Source organism: Kogia breviceps, chromosome 17, assembly GCF_026419965.1.
Source record: "Kogia breviceps isolate mKogBre1 chromosome 17, mKogBre1 haplotype 1, whole genome shotgun sequence".
NCBI classification, from domain to species: Eukaryota; Metazoa; Chordata; class Mammalia; order Artiodactyla; family Physeteridae; genus Kogia; species Kogia breviceps.
In genome coordinates, this window is record NC_081326.1 from 1,259,811 (window position 1) to 1,278,224 (window position 18,414).

At 44.9% G+C, this 18,414-nt stretch overlaps 1 protein-coding gene across 5 annotated transcripts in view; it reads left to right on the plus strand.

The window, feature by feature from the left end:
* Positions 1–6,820: 6,820 nt before the first annotated feature.
* Positions 6,821–18,414, plus strand: part of SNTG1 (syntrophin gamma 1) — a 316,811-nt gene continuing 305,217 nt past the window's right edge. For 4 of the 5 annotated variants that reach the window (XM_067017514.1, XM_067017517.1, XM_067017513.1 and 1 more), the window contains exon 1: positions 6,821–8,710. The gene's annotated coding sequence lies outside the window, so the exon portion shown is untranslated. The remainder of the gene's footprint in view (positions 8,711–18,414) is intronic. The other variant, XM_067017515.1, reaches the window with a different exon arrangement.

The window sequence follows — 18,414 nt, forward strand, 5'->3', positions numbered from 1 at the left end:
GTGTAATATGACAACACATGTTAAGACGTGGAAAGAGCAAACAAAGAAATGTAAGCCCAAAGAGAGAGTCTCAAGGAAAAATTACATGTATTAACCTGAAGTCAGGCTATATCTCACACAGGAAACTCTATATAGTGGGTCCTGGAGAGAATAACAGCAAAGCAACATTTATTTTTCATGTACATGTGGTTAACGGTTAATGATCTTCCTAGACAGAGTAAGACAGATTAGGCCAGGTAATTTCCTCTCTTTTACACACACCACACACACACACACACACACACACACACACACACACACACACACCCCATATATTATGAACCATTAAACAAGTACCTAATTTAAACCATTATTTACATTTTTGTCTCTCCCGCACACAAAATAATGCAAATGATAGGAAAGATATGTTGATGAAATTACTCATATAAATAATATAAAAGTCTGAAAATACATTAAATGTCTTAAAACAAAGGTATGGCCAATTATGTTATTTCCACATAAAAAGCCTTTAAAAGGTGATTATAAAGGTTTTATAACAACATAGAAAAATCTTGCATATTGTGTCAAATTAAAAGTATTGGTAAAAATTGTAAGTGATGCTTAATGAGATGTGGGGTGATACAATGAAACATGTTTGGGAAAAAATACATTACAATTGTGATGTAATTTGTAAGGATGTGCCAGGTCGTTCTCTTCATTCTTTTCCAACTTTTCCATAGTCATTATACTTGTTGTTATAATAGTGGATGCATTTTACAAATGAAAATAATTACTTACCTATTCTTTCTACAGAAGCAAAACTCATGAAAGTGTAACAAATGCAGATCAAAGAGAATAAGGGAAAGGTTTAGAATAAAGTCTGTGCCCATGCACTTACTTTTGTTTTTTCCAGACAATGAATAATTTTAGTAATTTTAAACATGACTATCCATCGAGTTAATTAGACTGAAGAGTTTAATTACCGAAGCATATGAGGTGAATCTCTCTAAGAATAAATCCTTATTAAACCTTGAAAATGCATCTTTGATAGTTTCAAAATAGATGAGCATATTTTCTAAAAGCCATTGTTATAAAAAGTAACCATAGTATTAAAGCTTTTATTCCTGTAAATAACAAATATTTCCCAGGTTTGAAGAGCAAACACATCATTTTGTTTAATTTTGTACTCTTAGCAATTATCACAGATTTTCTGTTTTTAATCATTCTATTACCAACCATTTACGGAGCGCCCACTATGTGCTGGACACTGTTTTAAGGAGGGGGCCTCACAAGTTATTGCTTCTCTGCAGCCTGGGTTGCAGCGGGAAAGGAAAATCAACAAGAAAAAAACGCCAATGTGTCCCCAGAGTGATACCTGTTAATAACGACATTAAAACAAATCGACAGATACCCCAAGAGAACAGGATTGTTTGAACTGGCTGGTCCAGAGAGGCCTCTTTGGTAATATGACCTGTGAGCTGAGACCTGAAGGGAAGGAGCCTGGCTTGTAAAGATCTGGGGTGGGGGGGTTCGTATTTCAGGTTTGTGGGGAGGCACAAGCAGAGTTCCTAAGGCAGGACTGAGCTTGGCCAATATGACGACTTGGGTTGAAGGTGATTCAGGAGGGGAGTGTGGTTGTTGGGTCAACGTCAGCCTGGCAAAGCCGGGTGTTATCCCCAGTGTACTGGGAACCCCTGGGAGGGTTTGAGCAAAGGCATGACGTGGAAGGATTCATGTTGCCAAAAATTCATTCCAACTGCTGTACAGAGGAACCAGGGGAAAACTGGCTACCCTGAAGTAAATTAGTGGACTACGGCCTTCAGGCAGATAAGAAATCATAGCAGCTTTTGCACTAGAGTGAAAAAAGTTGTCCTAGCGGAAGTGGGTGGATTGGGCAATATTTTAGGAACAAAAGCAAAAGCCCTTGCCGATTCCCTGGGCATGGTAGATGAGGGAGGATAAACACCGAGATGAGTTGTTGGCTCTGAAGTTTAACTGGGTGGTGGCGGGGAGTGCATGGCAGGTCAAGTTTGAGATTCTAGTAAGCATTCAAGCACACATCTTAAATATGTAACTCGTATCTCTATATGTTTGGAGCTCAGTGGACAGATTTAAGGGTCAGTGTCATATAAATGATATTAAAAGCAGTGGCATTTGAGATTGGATGAGATCACTTAAGCAGATAATGCAGAGACAGAAGAGTCGTGGCCCAAGAACTAAGTCATGTGGGATTCCAACATTAAGGGGTTTGAGCTGGAAGCTACCAGCAAGTAAGACTGAGGAAGAACAGCCACGTGTGAGAAAACCCATCACAGCAAGCTACAGGAAGACAGTTTCAGGGAGGGAATCACCAAATGGATAGATGGATCCAGCAATAAAGCCCGTACTGGTGACCTTGACAGAGAAGCCTAGTTAGATGGGTCTAAAAAGAAAGAGAGAAATGTAAAATGGTAAGTGAGACCCTTTAGACAATATTTCCAGGACATTTTTCTGTAAATGATTGGGCACCAGTTGGAGGTATCAATATCATATTTATTTATTTTTATTTACATATATAGACATAGGCATGCGTCCAGTCATGTACGTACACGTGTCTGCGCACACAGACACGATACACAAAAAGGAAGCTACTTTTAAAAAGCATATATGTACGCTTATTAGGAAGGGTGTATATCACTAGGCAGTTTAAAGATATTTACTGTAATAAATACGCTGAATGGATAGTATGTCCTTTAAAGATCGTTTTATTTTTTGTCAATGGTTAGCAACTTGCCACCGTGTATGACTTGATGACCTGTACACAAAACCTGTCGTGGAATTTCTACATCCTTGTAACAGCTATTCACATGGATGCACTTTGAATAAAGCAATGTTTCCTGCTCAATGCTAATGAACAAGAAAGTCCTCCAAGGCACTGTTTCTGTCTGTCCGAGACGCGTGGGAGGGGGCACGTGCCGGACGTGGAGTTCCAGCCATCCGCCGGATGGCTGGAACTAAGTAGGTTGCATTATTTCCATTTTGAAATGAAGAAATAGACTCAAAACAGTTTAGTAACTTACCCACGTAGCAGAAAGTAGCATTCTTTCTCAAGCAAGTTATGCTCAACTTCTTTTGATGAAAAGAAAAGTAAAAAAATAAAAAGCTAAGGGCTCAGGGAACCATTGTCTAAAATGAAATCTCCCTCACGGGGTAGTTGTGGTTAATTTCCTGAGTTTCTCTGACCTCCACTTGTTACCTCCCCTGAAACAAAAACCACACAAATCTAAACGATGGATTTTTTTTTTTTTTTAGTCAGAGGGCTACAGCAGTTTTATTGCTAACAGCCAAAGCCTGGAAACAACCCAAGCGTCCACCAACTGGCCAATGGATAAACAGAGTAACTGATGGATTTTTTTTTTTTTTTTTTTTTTTTTTTGCGGTATGCAGGCCTCTCACTGTTGTGGCCTCTCCCGTTGCGGAGCACAGGCTCCGGACGCGCAGGCCCAGCGGCCACGGCTCACGGGCTTAGTTGCTCCGCGGCATGTGGGATCTTCCCGGACCAGGGCACGAACCCGCGTCTCCTGCATCGGCAGGCGGATTCTCAACCACTGCGCCACCAGGGAAGACCTAACTGATGGATTTTTGCACTTCAGTTAATTTGAGGTGAGTGGAATTCTGAAATTACATCCACCTTTTTCCTGTATCTAAAGTCAGTTGAGCTCAACTAATACAGAAGGAAACACATGAGGTTGTTAGCCAAGATTTGAGAAATGGAGACCTGATTGAAATAAAGACGTGTTTATTTGGAGTTTGTTAGGACTGCAGCCAGGGAGACACAGATTCAAGAAGCACTTGAATTGTGTCCCCGACTACAGAATGGGGGTGGCTTATAAAGGAAAAACAGCAAGGTTACAGTTGGTTCCATGAGTTGTTTATGAAGAGTTATAACTGGAGCTGGTAAGAAGTAAGGCTGCTTGTCAAGCAAGGGTCGGTTGGGGTCTGAAATGGTCGCATAGTCACAAGTCACCTTGAGACCATAAGGCTGCAGCTGGCAGGTGCTGTTCTGAATATGGCTGGTGGTGTCCTGGGATCTGGTGCAGTTCAGAGAAAGTTCAAGTTCTCAGTGGTGCAAGGACATGGCTGAGACAGATCCTTAATGGCCTCCGGACTCCATGTTTGTACGTCTGGTCTGATGGCTCCATTGTAATTTCAGTTTGTCATTGAAGCCCTCTAGACTTATCTGATGATGACTCAGCAGGTTAGAACACCTTGGCTAAGGAAAGGTATGTCTTGAGGGGAGGTTCTTATATAAAAAGGGGTCAAAACAATATTCAACTCAGCAACATTTAATTAGAAAACCCACAGAAGGAAATAAATAGGATCATTGTTCCAACTCAGAAATAATTGGTAATAGTTAAGTAATATTTAGTTGTACTTGAACACAATAAAAAAAAATCAACATGAAATGATCCTAGACCTGTTGAAACCATGAATTGAGAAGGGTTCAGATGTGGGTATTGGACTCATATAACCCTATTTTAATAGGAGACATGAAGTAAAGCACAGAAATAATAAGAAAAATATGTTAATCAAAACCAGAAACCCGGGCTTCCCTGGTGGCGCAGTGGTTGAGAATCTGCCTGCCAATGCAGGGGACACGGGTTCGAGCCCTGGTCTGGGAGGATCCCACATGCCGTGGAACAACTAGGCCCGTGCGCCACAATTACTGAGCCTGCGCGTCTGGAGCCTGTGCTCCGCAACAAGAGGCCGCGATAGTGAGAGGCTCACGCACCGTGATGAAGAGTGGCCCCTGCTTGCCACAACTAGAGAAAGCCCTCGCACAGAAACGAAGACCCAACACAGCCATACATAAAAATAATAAATTAATTAATAATTTTTAAAAAGTAACAGAAACCCGAAATTACCTATCCACTCTTGAAATTGAGGTGTAGAATAGCAACCAAAGGATACTCCATAGATAATAATATTACCTATTTTTAATAGAAATATACCAGGGTATGTGAAGTTTTTACACACATTGTTTGCGTATGACAATTCGAAGAGGTTAGCAGACATTTTATGTATGTAGTCAGAATGACTCAAAATAGTTAGGAGGCTGGGTGAGTGACACAGTCAGTGTCAGAGTTTCATATACAATGACTGTTACTCTAGATCATATTGGGTGGAGGTTTTGATTTGCATTTCAAACTCCCTCCTCCAAAGGACTTCAAATTGTTTACAAAATGTTTTACCAGCTAATGTTTTCTAAGACTCATACACTGTGAAGGAATCGCAGTGGGCTGGGTGGGTGGACACTGTATTCTAGTTTTGTAAGCTGTGAGGTTGAAGGACCTACTTTCGGATTCACAGTACCCATGCTAGGGTACAAAATTTTCTTGTGAAACTTATGCTTCATATATTGTATTGTTTTGATAATTTACATTCACATTTTACTCTGTTTCCATTATAAAAATAACGATAACTTAAAATAAGAATGACAATTCACATTTAAAATAAAGTTTAAAAAACTGCTTTAAGGGTGAAATTTCTTAAAATATTTCTAGTTCATCTCAGTTTATCTGTCCCCGGGTTTTGTGTACTTTGTTGATATTCATTTGTAGCATCAGATGTTAGGCTGCATTTAATTTTCCTCATGTTAATTTCCATAACTGGTTACACAACTTGATGAAGACAATTTGGAGTAGATATTTCTTCAAAACAACAAAACAAAACAAAAAAGACATCAAACTAACATGAGCTTACTGGGACTGACAGTTCAAATTAATCAGCTGTTTCTGTTTTCTTTTCCTGGCAGAGAGAGAGGGAAGGGGAAGGACCGAGAGGCTCTGCACCCACGTCAGCCAGCGCTGGACAGGGAATCTCTTCCTCCGGGTCTGAAAAATCAAGGGCGTTTGTTTTTAATCAGTCACATCTTTGTGTTCTGCGCCTCACTTAAACGCGGTTCTTCTACTTGACGCGTTAAATTTCTGCGATTGTTCTGGTTTCTACATGTCCGGAGAAAATAATTTAAGCAATCAGTTGCATCAGGTGGATTAAATTCTGCGGAGAAAAGTGTCTCCACCGACGGGCGAGCGTAGTCCTCGCTGGAGGTTTGTTTCCGTCCTCGAACAAAAACAGCACTTTCTGAAACGTATTTGTGGAGGTGACGCGTCCGTGCTTGTGCACATCCAAGAGGCATGTGTTGTGTCTTGTACAAGAGTCCAAGGGAAAAGGGACACTTCCCGTACCACCATGCCGAGCAATGCGTCTACTTTGACACGGCCCGTAAAGCAAAACACACGCTTCCACATTCGCCCCAGGGAACAATATCCCAGGGAGCTTCGTGTGTCCCGGAGAAGCCAGACGACTCCATCCGACGCGGTTGGAGAGGCCCACCGGCACCTGCCGCCAGCGCCCCCGGCCAAAGGCCCGAGAGAGGGCGGGCGACATGCCCCTCTCGCTGCGCGTGCCGGTTCCCGCGCGCCGCCCCCCGCGCCGGCCTCCCGGAGCCGGAGGGAACCCCCCGCGCCCCGCCCCCCGCCCCGCCTCCCAGCCCCGCCTCCCCGCCGACAGCCCCGCCCCCCGCCCCGCCCCGCGCGCCCGCCCCCCGCGGGCCTTCGGCGGGAGCCGGCCGGCCGCGAGGCTGGGGGCGCCCGGGACGCGCGGGCGCGGCGGCGGCTCGCAGGCTGAGGAAACCCTGGGCTTCCCGGGCTGAAGAGCGCGCCTGTCCGGTCTGCACTTCCAGGGGGCCCCGCTTCAGTCCCGTTTCGCCTCCGGGGAGCCAGAGGCGCCTCGCCGGCCGCCCCACCGGCCCGGTCCCGGGAGGGCCCCCCGGCGCGGCGCCCGCCCCTGGGCTCGGATCCCCGGCGCCGGCGCGGAGGCCGGCGCTGCGCGCAAGGCTCCCTCGGCTGTCGGAATCCGGGCAAGAGGGACCCGAGCGCCCGGCGGGAAGGGCGCCTGGCACCGCTCGGCCCGCCTCGCTCCGCACCCCGCCCTTCCTTCCTGAGCTCCCCCCGCGTCTCCGGGCGCAGAAGCCTGCGCTCGCAGTTTCGGTGCCGGGGGCGGGGGCCGGGGCACGACCCTCGCCCCCAGCTGCGTTCTCCCCCTTGGCTGCGGGTCCGCGCGGACGTGATTTTGACTAGTTTCCTAGCAGGTTCAACGCGGAGTATCTCAGTTCCCCGCCTCACCCCACGCGCGTTGCCGAGGGCGGGTGGCGGAGCCCTCGGGGGCCGCCCGGGGACACCCACCCCGCCCCCCCCCCGGTGCGGGGACCAGCGGCTGTGCGAGCGGGTGCCGCGGGCGGACGTGGGGTCTGTGCGCCGCGAGAGCGACGGGCCGGCGAGGCCTGGGGGCAGCGAGGAGAAGCCGGGCTGAAGGGCGGAAACCCGGGCCGGGGGCCGGCGGGCGGCGCGTCGTGGCGGCGTTGAAAGGGCGGGGACAGCCGAGCCTTCCCGCTGACTTTTTCGTCCCCGGCTCGATCCTTGAGCATCGCCTCCCCCGCCGCCCTGCAGGGGCCGAGGCCGCAGGCGCTCCGGCGACCCGCGTCCGGCCCGGTCCCCCGGCGGCCCGGCTGGGAGCCCCAGCCAATCCAGCAGCCTTTGGCAACCGAGCGGGGCCTTTTTTTTTTCCCTTTCTTTCTTTTTCCTTCATTCTCTGTCTTTTCATGTAACAGTAACCTGTCGTTTCTGCTTGGAGGGTCTAAGAAGAATGCACTATCGTTTTGCTGTGTCTAACCTAGGAATTTCAGATGGGGCTTCTCGGAATTAACATCTGGTCCCCCTAACTGGCGATCAGGACTGTGGAGTCTTCCAAAATAGCCCTTTCCATCTTACGTAATGAGAGACCCAGAGAAGCTCTGGCTTTTCCACGGTACATAATCTATATTTACTCTCCCCCTCGACACACACACGCCCGCTCTCCCTCTCCCGTGCGCGTGTGTGCGCGCGCGTGTGCGTGCGTTTCCTTTCGTTTCGAGCCTTCGGAAACTCGTTCGCGGCCACTGAAAAGTCAGGAGCGGCTCAGATCTGATTTCCCACGGATTCCTACCTCCACCGTCAGATGCTGTCCGGAAGCGGTGCCACCAAATAAGCATGGGACTGTGATCCTGGAGAGCCAGCGCGCCCCTACCCAGAGAGGAAGCGCCGGAGGAAGGCGAGCCTGGAAGGCGAGCAGCCGTTCGCGTTGGCTGGCGAGGAAGAGTGCGGCGCGGGGCCCGGCCCGGGGTTCGGGGCCCTGACTTCAGCACCGGAGGGGATGGACAGCGTCTCCGGACCCGGCTGCAGCCGCCGCCGCGACCGGGCTGCGCCGCCGCGGGCCTCGCCAAGGGCAGCCCGGCTCCCCGCGCCTCGCAGCTAAGAGGCTGCGTCTCCCGGTGCCCCCGCGCCCCCCTCCCCGTCCGTGACCGACGGAAAGGAGCCTTCTTTTCCCTGCTGCGACCCCCGAGCAGGGCTCCGAGGAGCACTCCTGTTCCACGGATCAAACTCTCCGCAGCAACTTCGAGAATAATTTCCTCCGGGGGCCCGAGGGATAGGGGCCGAACAGCGAGGCCGAAGTTCTCGGAGCCGCTGAGAAACCATGGGATCTGCAGTCGGGGTCCGAGTGCTCCAAGGCCCACGCTTCTCCACATAAAAGGATGCTCGTGAGAGGGCTGGCTGCCCGTGTTCTGGGAATAGCTTTGAGAGACGAGGTCGCAGACCTACTCACGACCTGACGTTAGAGAGGCTGGAAGGATTCCAGTTCCTTTACTTGGCCGGTAAGTGATAATACTATTATTTCCGCTTGTTGATAACTCAAACGGTCCCCCCCCCCCCACCAAGATTCTAACAGAAAGATTAAAACAGTATTAGTTTTTCCTTGTGGATTAAATGATAAACAATTTGATTTTTACATGGTTCTTCCTGCATAATGATCTTTGGGGGAAATCTTGCCTAGTAAAACAGTTGGATATTTTACTTCTCTGAAGTCCGTTGTGTGATGAGAATATTAAAAATTATATATATATATATATATAAAAGCTTCTATCAGTATAGTAAAATCTTAGTTGGGTATTTTTATTGATGAGCTAATGTCTTTCTGAATGTGTGTGTGGTGTTTTCCCCCCAAACAGTACAATCTGGCATTTTGTAAGAGTTTTGTTGTTTTCTTTCTTGGCATTATACTTGTAGTTTAGACCGGTCCTGTCTGTGTTACATAGTATGCAAGCCTCAAAAAGTTACTAGTAGTAATGGTTTAACCATCTCTTCCAGTACATTTCATTTGATTATAATGTGCCAGACAGTGAACGAGAACAGACACATGTGTACACACACCTGATCCCTCTCTCTACACCAACCCCGACTACACCTGCACCTGTGGATCTTTTACCTAAAGAAAAACACACGTTTCCGTGCAGTGTTTGTTGTCTTTCCAGCCTTTTAAAGCTTAAGACTACTTGCTCAAACCAGATCTGCCAGAAGGCAGAAAATGAGAAGCTTCAGCGTGCCTTTTTAGGAGACAGGGTTTCCATAGCATTCTGACTTCTTAGTGCTACAAAATACATTTGTCACTGAAATCCCAAAAGTGATGTGGGGGGCAAGAGGTTCTTGATGAACCATAAGCTTTAAAGTCTTAATTAAATCTATTATTTCTGGAGTCTTCCCCTGGAGCTTTATTTAAAATTACAGTCTTTCACAGTGACCTTGATAAGCATTCTGCTTTAATAAAAAGGGTTCACTGGGTAAAGGCAGTTAAACAAATTTATAGCCCACGCCTGACATTTCACTAAGAGCTCGATGGGTTCCGATGGGCGAATTCAGTGAGTGGAGAGCTTGCCTTGGCAGGACAGACTCTGACGGTCCTTAGAACACACGTGACGCTGTAAGCATAACCACCCCTGTGGAGAGAGTTGGGCCCTTTGAGAAAGCACGGTTCTTCGGGTTTTCCTTTTAATTTCTTAGGTCATCTATAACTGATAACAAAACACATTTCCTTACCTTCCCTTTTCTCAATTTCATCGCTAAAATCCTCTGAGGCAGTTAACATGGTTGGCTGCTGCGTGAAGCGCCCCTGTTTTGCGTTGGCTGAGAGCAGCAACTGCAGTCAGAGGGAACATCGTTCTCAGCTGTCACTTGCCACTTACCGTGAACCTGCTTGCTTAGCAGAAAGGGAGCAGAGACATCCATGTCACTGAGCTCCTTGGGGGCTCCGTTGCCCCGTGTAGGTCGGAAATGACCGTCTCAGGAGGAGAAATGCACTACTGACTTGGGTTCCTCGCCAGGGGACCTACAGTGTGTCCCCGGTGCAGCCTGCTTTTTTTCGTTTGCTTGTTTTCCTGATCTGAGATACGTGGACGTGAAATTACCACGTGGACTGATCAACCTTGTTTTCAGAGAGTTACAGCCTCCCGTTAGACTCTTCGTTTGCTTCTCAGTTTTCTAGCCCAGACGGACTCCCCTGGTGGGCAGGGCGTAAGATGGAAGTGGAGAGCGTGTTCCGGGAAGCAGGCCTGTGGCTGTGTGGCCGCAGTTACCTTCTCCGTGGCAGAGGGGGCAGGCTTTCTCCAAATGTGGCTCAGACAGCACAAAGTAAGAGTTATCCTGGCCTAATTCCTTTGGAGATTTGGTTACAGAAATAAAGAACTCATTCACCGTTCCAAGCTCAGGCAAGCTGCCTGGAAGCTTTCGTCAATCCTTATCTCTGGGGAAATGTCGTTACACTGAGACACAGCTTTGTAAACCAACTTAATGCCTGTGGAAATTCTAATCTCTAACTGCCCCTGACCCCCCCCCCAAAAAAAGGAGTGGGTGGGCCAATGCAACCACACCATCTTTTTGCACAGAATCACCTGTCTTTAAAGAGAGATCAATACTTAATTGTAGGACATCCACATCCCATTAAAACAGCTCTTTTTCCTGATGGTTTTTTGGTCTGTTAGGATGCATGAGGTTTGGGGAGTACCAGACACAATATTCAGCGCCCCTTCCCACAGGAAGGAGTTTTGGGGGGGGGAATCAGTGTTGTTGTGTTGCTTATATTTGAGACTCAGAAGAGAAAAGTGAAATAGGATCGCACAATCAGGAAAATGCAAAGTGTATACCGTATAGGACCGGAGGATAATTAGAAATGAGCCCTGGAATCTGTTCAATTCTTTTTCTTCTTTTAACAAGAAATGGTATGTATGAGAGTGGGACAGAGAATTCTGGCTTGAACCTTTAAATTATAAAAATATTATTAAAAAATCAGTCAATTTTGTCTAGACCATCTAAATATGAATTGGATAGTCTAATGTAATTATTGGCCATCAGATCCTAGTGGATTTGAATGTCCACCATTTGCCTTTGGAATTGCTTGCATGGGTTTGAACCAAGTTATGTACATAGTTACAAAAAATGTGAAAGTGTGAGGTGACTATTATGGAGTTTAAGAAGGCCTTCAAGAATTGACTGTTATTTTCGTACCAATTAAAAGATACAAATTCCAGGCAAAGGACCTGCTTATTCACCCAATTCTATCAGGAAGGCAAAAGCCACTAGCGAAGAAAAGTGTATCTTAAGCCAGAAGTTATTTCTACAGTTGTCTAACTTCCCCTGAAACCCATCCTGTGAGTCGTAGACTAGCACTCAAATGGAGAGAGACTTCTTATTTCATATTTTTGTCGCGTTTAGCTTAGCAGAATGAGTTGTACATGGCATGCATGGTGAGAGACAGCATCCTGCAGTGTAAAATATGTTATGCATCGTGACGTAGCAGAACAAAGACTGTTTGACAGTCAGAAGATGGGGCTTCTTGAAATGCTGGTCACGAGAGCTTGGACAAGTCACCCAACCCACTCTTAACGGGGATACTTTACCTACCGGTTAAGCCACAATCCTCTGTATGTGGTTGACAGCTAAGTACTTGTGGGATAACTGAATAGATGCGTACTCCGTGGAATATTGGGACGTCTCGATATGATGTTTTCAAGAGTGTTTTGGAAACGTAGGTGCTGTATCTTCGAATTACTATAAATAATCTCCAATAGAAATCATTCCTTCCTTCATCAGAAGAGTCCCTTCTGATTACTATATGGCGACGTGCCTCTGACATTTAAGAGCTTCAGTGTAGGGAATATAATATTTTCTCATTAATTCAGCATCAATTTTCTTATATCTCTCAATGGAAAAATACTTTAATGCAGGGCGGACCTGATTTTAAAATATCTATTATTCAAAATTGACACCATGTTTTATACCAAACAGTCGAGCCTAGGTCAGCATGACCCAAGCTCATTTTAATTACAGCTGACCCTTGGGCAGTGCTGAGGTTGGGGGGCACCAGCGCCCCGTGCAGCTGAAAATCCACATATAACATTTGACACTGCTGAACTGCTAGTAGCCGATTCTCGACCAGAATCCTTACTAATAACATAAGCAATCCATCAACATGTTTTGTATGTTATATGTGTGTCTATGGATATTTTATGCATTCATGACATACCTACATTTGTCTTAAGTTTTTTCAATATTTCTAGGCTATGCATTTCCACTGTTTGTTTTTTTAAATTGTTGTGTATCTCCAAAAAATTTGTCAATATATTTATTGAAAAAATCTGGGTATAAGTGTACCCGTTTAATTCAAACCTATGTTGTTCAAGGGTCCACTGAACTTTCATTTTGACTTTAAATGAATCAGTCACTGCATTTTTGTCATAATTTTGGGGTATGTAAAGGAGAAATAATATTTATCATTAGTTATACCAAATAAGGATACTCAAAGGATTAAGTGGACTTTAAAAACTCAATATCTGAAAATACATCCAGAAAGCATTTTGATTTGCTTCAGTGGCTAGTGAAGATGGAGTGAAGTGTGGACAGCGTGGAGCTGGTCTGTGTAGGTGCCCTGGAAATGCTGTAAGGATGTGGTCTTGATTTAGTCCAGAGCTGAGCTTCTGTTCCTAGGTGTCGTCAAGAAATCTCCAGTTAGGCAGTACCTCATGGCTTATTGTCTTTCATCAGTTGGAGTTTTATTTATTTTTATTTTTTGTGGTACGCGGGCCTCTCACTTCTGTGGCCTCTCCCGTTGCGGAGCACAGGCTCCGGACGCGCAGGCGCAGCGGCCACGGCTCACGGGCCCAGCCGCTCCGCGGCACGTGGGATCCTCCCGGACCGGGGCGCGAACCCGCGTCTCCTGCATCGGCGGGCGAACTCTCAACCACCGCGCCACCAGGGAAGCCCATCAGTTGGAGTTTTAAAAGTAACTGTGATTTTTTAAATGTAACCTTTAAACATTTTCATCTGTATAGATTTCTAGATTATCACTAAAAATATGCCAGTAGTAAGTTTGAGAAATGTAAATTACTATTTGGTGTTACAGTCAGTTTCCGTATAGTTTGCGGTTAAACTATTTGACTGAACCAAAAATGGAAAATTTTATAATCACAAACAGTGCCTTGTTGGTGATACAATTGTGATTTTTTTTTTGGTTTGATTTGTTATCACTTGCCAAAAAAGAAAAAGTAAAGAAACAACAGAGAAAGAAGAATGGGCAAAAAGCAGAAAGTGAAAGGTCATTAAAATAGACATGTGATCAAGAACTTTATCTTTCAATCATTATTGTGAAGCTAGTTCAGCACATTCTACACATGAAGTGTCAGAAGATTGTTTTAGATTTTCATGAATTTGGTCTTCAAATTATCAGTGAAGCTGAAATAAGTTTTTTTAAAAAATAAAACAATCATTAAATCAGTACATTAGAAAAGTGGATAATTCTTTATCACATTTAATGTACACACTCACATACATTTTTAAAATTTAAATTTGTGAAGTAGTTATAACTATATTTATATTTAGCAAATATATTGCCATTCACTCAAAATGTCAAAGAGCTGCAGATTTAATTTTATAAAAGACACCTGATACATTCACAAAGTAAATTAACATAAAACATGAGTCTTTTAGAAATGGTACCAGAATTTTAACAGTAATACGTTATTCATACAAAACTATTTAAAAGAATAATGCATCCCTTTTGAATCTGCTCAAGGGGCTTCATGGTAAGACATAGGTAAGTATCTGAGATTAAGAAATTTAAGAATGTCAGTGAGAAGATAGTATTGCATGATTAAAGATGCATTGAGCACATAGGAAGTCTAAAGTCTAACATGGTTTTCTCAACAGATTATGTGACCTTGGGTAAATCACTTTACCTTAATAGCGCATCTCTTTTCTTGATTCTTTTGGGAAATCATTATCACGTCCATTAGAAAACAAACAAAAACCTACAGATTTAGTTGAGCTCAGAAACGTTCCTTCTGTTTCCCGCAGACTGTTTCTCTTGACTGGGACCCTCCACTCTTATGGTGCAAAGTACATGGGACTGATGGTCAGATAGATGTGAATTTGAATCCTGGCACAGAGACTCGGTAACTATACGAAGTTGGGCAAAGCATGTAAACTCTGAGTCTCTTTATTTCCGTACGTGAAACAAAGGACAGTTTCGCCTCAGTATGCTGTTGGGGACAGTTAGTGTAAAAAGGCACAGGGCGTGCCTGGGCCGCCGTCCGTACACAGCAGGAACTCACTCAAGGGGGAGTTCTTTTTTTTTTTTTTTTTTTTTTTTTTGCGGTATGCGGGCCTCTCACTGTTGTGGCCTCTCCCGTTGTGGAGCACAGGCTCCGGACGCGCAGGCGCAGCGGCCACGGCTCACGGGCCCAGCCGCTCCGCGGCACGTGGGATCTTCCCGGACCGGGGCACGAACCCGTGTCCCCTGCATCGGCAGGCGGACCCTCAACCACTGCGCCACCAGGGAAGCCCGGAGTTCTTTATTCTAGCCCACCCGCATATCTGCAGGTTCTGCATCCTTGGATTCAACCAACTACAGATCAGAAATATTCGGGGAAAAAAAAATTCTGGAAAGTTCCCCAAAACAAAACTTGAATTTCCTGCACGCTAGCAACTGTTTACCTAACGTTTACAACGTATGAGGTATTGTGAGTAATCTAGAGACGATTTAAAGTATACAGGAGGGTGTGTGTAGGTCATAGGCAAACGCTATGCCATGTCACATAAGGGACTTGAGCAGCCACGGATTTTGGTACCCGTGGCGTGTCCTGGAACCAGTTCCCCTCTGATTCCCCGGGGCCTTGTGAGGCCAGCCTGCATGCTGCTCAGCTCACCCGCAGTTGTTCTCTCGTTATTTCTTCGGATGAATCCCTTGTTGTTGTGTGTTGTATGTTGTCCAGAACACACTATGCTCACCGCTACCCAGTTCGTCACGCTTTGTCCTAGAGTGCTTCCTCTTCTGTGTGTGTGTATCCATTCCTGCATCTCTTCACATGGGTTGTAAGTTCAGCGTCTGCCGGGCTCTGGCTGGCTGGCCGTTCAGTGGGACCTCGGAGGGCAAAAGCCCCGCAGGCAGCTCCTCACTCTGGCTCTCCTCAGTTACAGCGAAACCTGGGAGATATAGCCCGGATTTTATGTGACATCTCCTCGTCTTCGCCTAATTGAATCGGAACAAGCCGGACTTGGCACAGAGTGCTTTTCGGGTCCTGGAGCCTGCAGACCCATGACTTCTCTGGTTTCGGTGGCATTTGTTAAAAACCGAAACTGACGTCCTTCGTCAGTTTTTCTCCAGGCCTCTCTGTTTCTTTCTAAAAATGGGAGAATGAACGATGACTTGGCAAAAAACTTCATCTTAGTATCTTTTAGAAGTTTACAAGAAAATAAATCTCAAAAAATGAGGAGTGGCTGAGAAGAAATAAATACTCCGTTTCTTTGACTGGTCAAAAACATCGTGGGGAAAAAAAGAGTCCCTGGAACAAGTAGGAATGAAGCCAGATCAACAATATTCCATGATGTGTTTATTCCACCACCTCTTCCCCAGCTCTCTGTCGTCTGATACCTGCAACAGCTGTACCTGTAACTCAGACGGAAACCTTGACAAACTGTAAGACCAAGAGAAACAGATAAATTAGCTGTTGACTATGGTCGGTAAAATGCAAAGCCCCCTCCCTCCAATACAAATTTTGGTGCAGTTTTCAGAAAAAGGGGGGTTATATTATAGGGTAGAAAGAAGGGCAGCTGTCTGCTACAATGGCACTGAAGGACCTACCAACGATTTCTAGGTCATTTTCTGTACAAGCTATGGATGGAATACTCAGCAAAGGTGGGCTCGCGGGCTATTGTCTCTCTAAAAGCTTCTTTTTAAAGAACGTTTTAAGATAAAATGTTCATAATGTGACCTTCAATGTAATTGATGCGCCCCGGCTTTGTGGGTGTCCTTTCACTTTATTACTCAGGAATGAGAAATATCCAAAGGACACAAACAGAGTCATAGGCCAACGTGGATACTAGTACTTCTGACTGGATAGCTTTTTTGTCTGTATTTGATTTTTTTTTTTTTTTCCAGCAGTTTTACTAATATTTCCTCACTTATCACGTGGTGAGCCTGCACCAATTTAGCTGCACAATTTGTCTTTTGTTTCTCTGGTCTGGTTTCAATCTTGAAGAAGTAAAACTCCTAAGAGCAGATTAATCCAATTGTCTGGCTACTTCAGCGCTGACTGCAGGTCATATGACCAAGCAGTGATACGGTAGCCTACATTCAGAGTAAGAGTAGGGTGTTCGTCTAATTCATTACATCCATAAACAAATAGGCTGTTCATTTTTCTCTCCAAGCCCATTGTTTCCCTCTACTTATAAATCCTTTCAAGTGATCACTGAAAAATAAAATTTGCCAGTTATCCATCATCGGTGCATTTTTATTTTTCATTTTGTGTTTTCTTTCCATGGCAGTAAATTTCCGGAAACTCCTGAAGTTAGAGTATTTCATTGTTGCATGAAGTCTTCCTGGGCCATGTAAGTATGTGCCAGGGGACCCAGCCTTCTCTAGTTCCCCTTCTCAGTGAGATCCCTCCACTTTGTGTGGCATTAGCAGTTTCGTGAAAGTTCCTCTCTCTCGGGCATCTCACATGTGATTCTCACAGCAGGACTGAGAGGCAGACATTATCATTCCTGTTTTGCAAATGAGACAGTTGAAGTCCGGGAAAGTTAAATGATTCTCCGTACATTGAGTCAAACTTAAGATTTGTGTCAATATTTCATATTTTCCATACTTTATAGGTGGTTTGGGAAGAAGAAATACCTTTTGTCCCACTAATTACATGCTTCACTTGCTTCAAATTATGATAAAAACAAACAAAGTAAGCAATTATAGTTTACTGACTTTTACTTTTAGTGACTAAGGAACTGGAGGGGTTTAGAATCTCACGGATTTGGAAGGGCTCGCATATTATCTTGACCTTAGTCTTATACAAATAGGGAGGTTTTCGGACGGCATAATCACGTGTTGAATGTCATATTTTAGAGGAATTGTCCTTCAGGAAGGACCAGGGTTGATTCTACTGCAGTGATTCAGGTTTGAGGTGATGAGAACATGACCTGATGGGGCAAAGGTTAGCAATGAGTCAGTTGAGACTGGATGGTAAGGTGACGGGTGATGGATTAACAAACAAGGGAAGTATCAAGATGAGATCATGTGCTTGATACCTGCCAGGTGCCTGGTAAACACAAATGCGTGTAGATGTAAAATGAGCTTCTTTGGAAGGAAAGGTGTCACACCTCACTTGGGACATGTCCAGTGGTGAAAGGGCGTAAGGACCAAATAGCAGGGGAAGGAACCATTGCTTTCAGAAAGAGGTACAACCTGACATATCCAGCTCAGAGCTGTCAAAATGGAGATTGTTGCTGAAGCTGTGAAAATACATTAACTGTTTGAGAGAATGAAGGAAAAAATCAATCGTTTATGAACATTTGGGGAAGGAGAAATAATAAGAGAGGAGGTTATATACATGCACTTAGAAAAGTGTAAGGGAAAACAGAGTTTCAAGAAAAAAAAATAGATTGTTAATAGTGTTGACACTGCAGGGAGCGAAAAGGAATAAAGATTCAAGCGCATTTGGGTTTGTCCAAATGTAGATCGTTGGCTATCTTGGAGAGAACAGTTTCTGAAAAATGGTCATATTCTAAGCAGTATATGCATACAAATTACATACTATCCTACCCACTAACTCGCAGGTATCTTGCATTGTTTAGGGGATACTGTCATCAATATTGATTTATCGGTCATGCTTATGAATAAATGAAATTGTTTTGAGAAATAAGCAACTCTATTACACAGAATTCAATCGTTTTTTTTTTCAATGAAAATGAAATTTCTTTAAATTGTATTGGAACTTTATTTCTCTGAAGTTTTCTCTTTTGGGGGGGGGGGGTTTGTGTAAAAGCAGTATAATCATAGAATAATCAGTTAAATGGAGCCTGAAATCATTTACATCATTTTTACAAGCATATAAATCCCCCAGTAGGCTATTTTCTCCTGAGCAGAATTAACAAAACTCCAGATGAAATGCAGTCTCTTCCTTCCATGTGTGTCTCCAGAATATTTGCATACGAGCTGCTCTTCAGTGCGCTTGGCTTTGCCAAATCACTGAGCTTTTTCGAG